The sequence below is a fragment of the Camellia sinensis genome, chromosome 7 (genome assembly GCF_055761805.1).
Source record: "Camellia sinensis isolate YWXY chromosome 7, ASM5576180v1, whole genome shotgun sequence".
Lineage (NCBI taxonomy): Eukaryota > Viridiplantae > Streptophyta > Magnoliopsida > Ericales > Theaceae > Camellia > Camellia sinensis.
Window position 1 is genome coordinate 120,982,498 of NC_138967.1, and position 9,078 is coordinate 120,991,575.

The 9,078-nt window shown below is 39.0% G+C and overlaps 1 long non-coding RNA gene across 2 annotated transcripts; it reads right to left on the reverse strand.

The window, feature by feature from the left end:
• Nucleotides 1-681: 681 nt before the first annotated feature.
• LOC114276571 (uncharacterized) lies at nucleotides 682-5,829 on the reverse strand. 2 transcript variants are annotated; one of them, XR_014335927.1, is made up of 4 exons: nucleotides 5,453-5,829; nucleotides 4,910-5,024; nucleotides 4,164-4,358; nucleotides 682-911 (listed from the first exon to the last, which is right to left on the reverse strand). It is a non-coding gene; the product is annotated as an uncharacterized LOC114276571 (long non-coding RNA). The 2 variants fall into 2 exon arrangements; XR_014335928.1 differs by having other exon boundaries at nucleotides 4,129-4,358.
• Nucleotides 5,830-9,078: the final 3,249 nt, after the last annotated feature.

The following is a 9,078-nucleotide window of genomic DNA, read 5'->3' on the forward strand; positions in this document are numbered from 1 at the left end:
ATCAACAGGATTATACGAGAAGGTTTATTTCTTTCCCGTACACATAAGTTTGAAGCATACTTGTGTAATTTTTGAATTCCCTGTATATGTAGAATCAATTTTGGTTACTCTAGACATATACTACAAAAATTTCAATTTTTTGCGAAGGCAAGATGCCGTCGCAAATACTCATCATGCTGTCTCAAAAAACTTTTAGCGACGACAAACGGAGGGTCACAATAGAAGGCGTTGCAAAAACTTTTTAGCAATGCCGTCACCTTTTTTTTGCGACAACATATTTTACTATTTACGACGACATTTTACTGTCACCAATAATGTGTAAAAATAGAGACCTTTTGCGACAACTCTATTTTACCATCGCCAAAAGTTTTATTTAAGACGGCAGAAATTGTCGTCGCAAATATTTTTTTTTTTTTTTTTTTGCAACGGCATTGAATTTGTTGCCAACAAAAGGCTTTGATTTTTTGTGACGGTGTGGTGCCGTCGCCAAATACAAAATTATTAGAAATAAAAAAATACTTGTTTTTTGCGACAGTTAGGTGCCGTCAGAAAAAAAAAGCCCTGCTGTAAATTAATTAAAAATATTAAAATTGCCTATATTTAATGAAAAATAATTTAAAAAGAAACCAATAATTGCATAATAATATAAAAATTTTTGTATATGAATAACAATTTCTCCATAATAAACATATTCTTGCATTCATAACTATACATCAAAAAAATTACCCCAGTATATAATGTTCCATAATACATATATAATGTTTATATACATAATGTTATTCATAATTCAAAATAACATAAACCAAAATTAAATTTTTCCTCGGCATTCTCCGTGGTACAAAAAACAAAAATTAGTGGCATTCTTCACAGGCATAAAATCCACAAGAAGCAAACTCCTACTCCGAAAATACCTGGAAAAAAAATAAAAATAATTAATGAAAATATAATTATGTGTTAATATGTTAATTACAAAAAAAAAACATAAAAATTTAACTACTATACAATTACAAAGATAATTAAGTAAATAATTGTACCGAGATCGAAATCCGACTCTAACTCCCAAACCGGGAACCCAATTCGAGTCTCGTCTTCTCTCACAAGTCTTTCGTGCCAAGGCAGTCATGTGTGCCAAGTTTTGTGCTAATCCGACACCGTTTGGTGATTTTGGGGCATTAACACCTCAAATTCTAAGTTTTTTAAAGAACTAGTTTACCTAAAGTGAAATTCGGCTCTAACCCCCAAACCGGGAACCTAATTCGAGTCCCGTCTTCTCCCATAAGTATCACATGCCAAGGCGGTCGTGTGTGCCAAGTTTCGTGTTAATCCGACGCCGTTTGGTGATTTTCGGGTGTCAACACCTCGAATTCTAAATTTAAAAAAAAAACTAGTTTGTCTAGAGTGAAATTCGGCTCTAACTCCCAAACCGGAAACCCGATTAAAGTCCCATCTTCTCCCACAAGTCTCTCGTGCCAAGGCAGTCATGTGTGCCAAATTTCGTGCTAATCTGACACTGTTTGGTAATTTTGGGGCGTTAACACCTCGAATTCTAAGTTTTTTAAGAAACTAGTATGTCTAGAGTGAAATCCGGCTCTAACTCCCAAACCGAGAACCCGTTTTGAGTCCTGTCATCTCTCACAAGTCTCTCATGCCTAGGCGATCATTTGTGCCAAGTTTCGTGCTACTCCGACGTCGTTTGGTAATTTTGGGGCATTAACACCTTGAATTCTAAGTTTCTTAAGAAACTAGTTTGCCTAGAGTGAAATCCGGATCTAACTCCCAAACCGGGAATCTGTTTCAAGTCTCGTCTTCTCCCATAAGTCTCTCGTGACTAGCTGGTCGTGTGTGCCAAGTTTCGTGCTACTCTAACGCCGTTTGGTGATTTTAGGGCATTAACACCTTGAATTCTAAGTTTTTTAAAAAAACTAATTTGCCTAGAGTGAAATCCAGCTCTAACTCTCAAACCGGGAATCTGATTCGAGTCCCGTCTTTTCCCACAAGTCTCTTGTGCCTAGGCGGTCGTGTGTGCCAAGTTTCGTGTTAGCTGACGCTGTTTGGTGATTTTGGGACGTTAACACCTCGAATTCTAAGTTTCTTAAGAAACTAGTTTGTTTCTTAAGAGTGAAATCCGGCTCTAACTCCCAAACCGGGAACCTTATTTAAGTCCCATCTTCTCCCACAAGTCTCTTGTGCCAAGGTGGTTGTGTGTGCCAAGTTTCATGCTAATCCGATGCCGTTTGGTGATTTTGGGGTGTCAACACCTCGAATTCTAAGTTTTTTGAAGAACTAATTTGCCTAGAGTGAAATCCGGCTCTAACTCCCAAACTGGGAACCCAATTTGAGTCCCGTCTTCTCCCACAAGTCTCTCGTGCCTAGGCGGTCATGTGTGCCAAGTTTCGTGCTACTCCGACGCCGTTTGGTGATTTTGGAGCATTAACACCTCAAATTTTAAGTTTCTTAAGAAACTAGTTTCTCTAGATTGAAATCCGACCCTAACTCCAAAATCTGGGAATCTGATTCGAGCCCCGTCTTCTCCCATAAGTCTCTCGTGCATATGCGGTTGTATGTTCCAAGTTTCGTGCTACTTCAACGCCGTTTGGTGATTTTAGGGCATTAACACCTCAAATTCTAAGTTTCTTAAGAAACTAGTTTGTTTCTTAAGAGTGAAATACAGCTCTAACTTCCAAATCGGGAATCCGATTTGAGTCTCGCCTTCTCCCACAAGTCTCTCGTGCCTAGGCGGTTATGTGTGCCAAGTTTCGTGCTACTCCGACGCCGTTTGGTAATTTTGGGGCATTAACACCTCAAATTCTAAGTTTCTTAAGAAAGTAGTTTGTTTCTTAAGAGTAAAATCCGACTTTAACTCCCAAACCAAGAATCCGATTCGAGTCTCATCTTCTCCCACAAGTTTCTCGTGCCTAGGCGGTCGTGTGTGCCAAATTTCATGCTAATTCAATGCTGTTTAGTGATTTTGGGGTGTCAACACCTCGAATTCTAAGTTTCTTATGGAATTAGTTTGCCTCGAGTGAAATCCGGCTCTAACTCCCAAACCGAGAACCCGATTCGAGTAGTCCCATCTTCTCCCACAAGTCTCTCGTGCCTAGGTGGTTGTATGTGCCAAGTTTCGTGCTACTCCAACGTCGTTTGGTGATTTTGGGATGTTAACACCTCGAATTCTAACTTTCTTGAAAAACTAGTTTGCCTAGAGTGAAATCTGGCCCTAACTCTCAAACCGGGAACCTGATTCGAGTCCTGTCTTCTCCCACAAGTCTCTCGTGCCTAGGCGATCGTGTGTGCCAAGTTTCGTGCTAATCCGATTCCGTTTGGTATTTTGGTGATTTTGGGGCGTCAACCCCTTATATTTTTCATGGCATAATTTTACATGCTGTAGAAGGTTATGTTTAATATATTTATGACATACTATGTATGCCATATATAATCTTTTACGAGAGAGAGAGAGAGAGAGAGAGAAGCATATTCAAAGTTCATTATGTGAGTAAACTCAATATATAAACACATGATATTCAAAGCATATTCAACATATGTAGCTCGACCACATGATGCATTTTCTTCAGAAGGGCATGAGAAACAGGATTAAATTATCATTATTGATTTCCTCCAGGTAAACAACTTATCATTTATAATAAGAAAACAAACATACAAAGTGCATACCTAGAAGAACCACCAACAAGATCAGTTCCATGTAGAATACAATCAATTTATTTCATGTCTATTATGAAAATATATCCAATCAATTTACAGATTATATTACTCAAATTATTTGACTATCCAACTTCTCATAGCAAGAAACATCCTTGCATTTTGGTGTTAAATCATCTTCACAAATGTGTATGTATAAACATTGCTTGCATATATATCGAGATGATTCAATGAGGGGGCGAACACACAAAGCAATAAATCTTAACTAGGTGCATTTGTTGATCACCTTATATCCTGATAGAAGTGAATCAGATGAAAGATAAGGACCAACTGATCAAGCTTTTGGATAAAAAATTTACAATTGAAAAATAATGTATGTAAATTGATTTTCTTAATCATCTTAGTCCATAACTGGTGGGATTTCCATCTTTGTAATCTATTGATGACAAAATTTAATGTGTATCAGATTACCGAAGTTACTGTTTGAAAATGAATATAACACATGCCTCCATGAAGATTCAGAGCTCTGTTGCAAATAGCTGGCACAATTTTTTTCATTACTCCAAAGTTGAGATAGCATACGTTGCAATTTGTTGAAAACATTAACCATGAATGAAGTCCACAGCTTGGCATATATCACTCAGTAATGGAGCAAAGAGGTAGTCTCTTGTTGGAAGCACCAAATGATTAATACCATAAGCCTGCAACAAATTACCATAATCAGAAATAAATGGAAAAGCTTGGTGAATAACCTTGCACTACAGTGAAATATGGCTGAAGGATGTCAATAAACATGGTGTTAAAAAAATATGACGTAAAATAGTTTATGCATCTCAATAACATTCATATGTTGGACCACTAATCAAAAAAATAAAACATAAATAAAAACCATCTCCCTTAGACTTATTTGGTAAAGCTCATATTCCAATAAATCAGAAATACCCAACAAGATTTCAGATGTAGTGAAAAGCCAAAAAGAATTACTTTCTCAAATAAGTCGGGGAATGAATGCACTTCAGAAGCAACCTTTAATTATTTCACTTAGTAAAATAAATGGATGCACTTCAGATAACAAAGCTACAACTCACCAGGGTGTCCTTAGATGAAATCATGATTACCTAAATAAATCACCATAAAACTATAACTGACCAGTTTTTTAACCCCCAAAATCAAAGTAAACCCCAAATGCACCATCAAGAACGCACAAATCACTACCAAACAAACTAGTAATTATAAATTTATATATACTAACCAAGACAAACAGGGCAAGTAGGCAATTCAACGAATCCGGGCAGAGGTGAATAGGCTTCTTCTACCAACTCATAGCTCTCCGCTGATTGAGCAAAATATATATGACAGATCTCAGCCTAACAAATCAAGCATAAAAATCTCAAATTAAAAATACTAGTAAAAGATAACATTAAACCTTTTAAATCTAACTAATTTATATACTACTATATAATGCGCACAACTCATAAGGGTTTGAAGGTTTGTAACTTAACTTTTCCCCCAAAAAATGCTCAATATTGTTAACTGCTACCATTTATCAAATTCAACCCATATTCTTCATTCATCAAATCATCAAAAAATTCAAACGTAAAATTGTAGTGAAATTACAAACCCATACTAGTATATAAAGCACACTACTCATAAGGATTTAAATTCAAAAATACCCATATTATTAACTTTTTCAAAAAAAAAAAAAAAATTAACAGCTAGCCATTCTCAAATTCAATGCATCTTCATTCACCAAATCATCAAAAAAATAAAAATTGAAGAGCTTGGGGATGGATACCGGAGGAAGTATAGTTCGGAGAAGTAGTCGAGGTGGGATCCACATAAGAGGAGGAAGTCATCGGAAGAGAGGTAGTTGGGGACATCGACGACGAAGAGTTTGGTGGATCGAGAGCTAGAGCTCGTGAGAGATGTGGTAGAGGAGGGGGATTGGCTGCAGAAGAGGTGGACTACACCATTGAGTTTGGTTATGGAGAGGTGGTTGCTAGGCTTTGTGGCGGAGCTGCTACTATTGGCAGAAGAAGAGAAGGTGCGGCACATGTCGATGAGTGGATTTGGAGGATGAACATTCTTAGGGTTAGGATTAATGACCTGCATGTAGAGATTGACATTCGTAGAGTGAATCAATCAATGAACCCTTACTGCGAAGGATCTAGAAATATAGCGACCCCGGTCTTTTCTCTTTAGATTATGGTATCCGGACTTAGGTTCCGTGGATCCTGTCATTACTTATTGGTTGTTGTTGTCCTTTAATCTCTTTGTATTTGAAGTATAGGTTGTGTTGGACGGGTCTGTTACAGGTTGGTTGATTTTAGATGCCGATAGGTGATGCCCAGATTTTGGCCTTTACGCTCGAGCGGAAGTTTTAACGCTCGAGCGGTCCCTTCGTTGTTGCCTCTACGCTCGAGCGGGAATTTTGACGCTCGAGCGTGATTTTCCATCTCCCAGTATTTTGCTCTGCAGTTCTTCCGCTCGAGCGGTAGTTTTTACGCTCGAGCGTGATCCCTTGTTTTTGCTCCTCCGCTCGAGCGGGGAGTTTGACGCTCGAGCGGGTGTCAGCGCCTGCAAAACTTCTGGAAGGGTGCAATCGACGCTCGAGCGGCTTTCTTCACGCTCGAGCATGATTCTGTGTCTTACGCTCGAGCGGGGCTTTCTACGCTCGAGCGTAGAGTCGATTATATCAGTCCGTGATTTCACTTTTTGGATCACTTTTTGACCTACTTTTCCTTCATAACCCTCTAAAAACCGCCCCTGGAGTGTTTTTATCTCTCTCTCTCCCTCTACACACCTTCTCTCTTACGATTGATCTACTTAGAGTGAGTTTCTACCTTAGATCCTTTATTAAAAAGTTAGAGTAAGTTGAGGGCTTCGTTTTAATCTGAGAAACTTGGGATTTGGAGCACGTTGGTCTTTGGTCTTCATCTCCATCTTCTCTATACGGACTATTTTCTTCGAGGTAGGGATTTTCCTACTCCATTTTATATGCTTTGTTCTAAGTTTGGTATTTTGATAGGTTGGGGACACTTTGAAAATCTTGGGAAAAGAAAACCCTAGTTGAATTGCTAAATTGATTTGAGTAATTAATTTAAGGTAATTGGGGAATTTGGTTAAATCCATGAAATTGGGGAATTTGGTTAAATCCATGAAATTGGGGAATTTATTGATTAAATGGTGTAGTTGGATAATATAAATCACTCGCCTAATGAATTGATAGTGTATTTATTTTTCAAGTCTAGAAATAATTGTTTTGGGCTATCGGTGGAGGATAGTCGTGCTTGTTGTAGACATTGCATGCGGATTAGGGAAAATTGAAACTAATCAATTTGTTTAAGTCATAAATTTAGACTATTGAATTAATACAGAAATTACATGTATTGATTGAGCATTGCATATGCATATTGTTTGGGAGGAGATAGGGGATGTACTCCACGGTTTAGGGGAAGATAGGGGATGGACCTCTAAACCGGATTTTTGTTTGGGAGGAGATAGGGGATGGACTCCATTAGCACCATTTTTATGTGTGCTTATTATATTGAAGTGTTTTTACATGATTATTGATACAGCACTAAAATGTGTATCAAATGGGAAGTATGAAGTGTTTTGATATGAGCATGAGTCTCATTTGTTTTGTTGATATCGGAAGTAATGTGAATATGATATATAATTCACTGTTGTAAGTTTGGCCAGGTTCTGAGCCATGTTGATAATAATGGAAGGTGAAATGTGTCTTAGACATTAGTGTTATAAGACTGTTTAATGATAAAATTGATTATCTTGGTTAACCATCTATTGAATGCTATAGCTTTATTCAATGCTTATATTTGGTTTAGTATTTTTCTACTGGGCTGTGGCTCACCCTTTATGGGAACATCATTTTCAGGTTCAGGTGATAAGCTACCTCCACGGACTTAGTCTGGAAGGATTTGATGTTTGGGATTTTGAAGACTTGTCTTTAGTTATATGTTTTAGTTTGTTATTTTTGAGATTTCATGTAAACATTCAAGCCTAGGGCTTAACTTGTAAATGAGTTAGTACTCATCCTTTTGTGCCCAAGTGTTAGCTTGGAAAGATGTAAGCCCTTAGGGCATTTATTTTGATGTTGCAGGATGTTACACGTGATGTCTTTCAATAAGAATACTCTGATGAATAACTCAAATGATTCGTTTTCTTTTATAAATGCATGTTAATGTTATGGTTATTATGGGTTTATTTTGAGGGCGTTACAACTTGGTATCAGAGCGTACCGGGTTTGAATACTTTGGGTACGTGGGAAGTGATTAGTATCACAATGGGTTCGTCTCGTTTGATAGAGACTTAGTGTAACGTTATATGCTTATGTGATAACATGTTTATGTGATTATGTGGGTATGGAATGTAGTTTCTAGGATGTTGATTGGACCCTTGAGTTCTAGTAGTCTTGTTGGAAAGGCACTTGATCACTGCTGCTTCCAACCGGAACTATAGTAACGCATTGGGACTATCATTATCCGGGAATGAAATTCGTAGGTGCTTATGTGATTATGTGCTTACGTGGAATGAATTATTTTTGTCCAATGCGTTAGGACGCGAGTGTTTAGTTTCGGCACATTTATTAATGTGCTAACGTCTTTGTTTGTTTCCTTTATTAGGATGTCAGGGCGAGGACGAGGACGCGGTAGGCGTGGTAGGCCGGGTAGGCAGGAGGTACCGGTGCCAGAGGAGATTCCGGCAGTTCATGAGGGAATTGGCCAGGCCAATGTGGCCGAGCCAGTAGGCCAGCAGGCTATGGGCGCTTTAGCCCGAGAGATAGCAGGGGCATTCAGGGAGTCAGTAGGCATTCTTAGGGCTGAGAATCAAGCCCAGGTTGTTGTTGCGGATGCAGGACCTTCCTTTCTGAAGAGGGAGTTCTTCCGGTCTAATCCGGATGAATTTGTGGGTGATCCTAAAGAGCCGCTTAAGGCAGATGAGTGGCTCGAACAGACAACGAAGACGTTTGAGATGCTTGGCATCGAAGACGAGGGGTTGAAGGTGACCTTGGCATCATTCCAGTTGAAGGGGGATGCGGGTCAGTGGTGGAAGTTCACTAAGGGGCGTATAGGAGGTACATGGGAGGCTTTTGTGAATGCTTTCCAGGAGAAGTTCTTATCTCCAGCAGTTAGGGAGAAGCTGAGAGACCAGTTCTGCCAGCTTAAGCAGTCGAGTTCTTCAGTGGCCGAGTTTGAGGCTGCATTTACTAGTTTGTCCAGGTTTGCACCTGAATTGGTGGCGTCTGAGGAACGCCGTTGTATTGAGTTTGAGAGGAAGTTGAGGCGTGGCCTCAAGCTGAGAGTTGGGGGAACTATGATTCGAGATTATGGGCGTTTGGTTGATGCTGCAGCCCACATGGAAATCATGATGCAGGAGGAGGAGGAAGGACAGAAGGGCTCC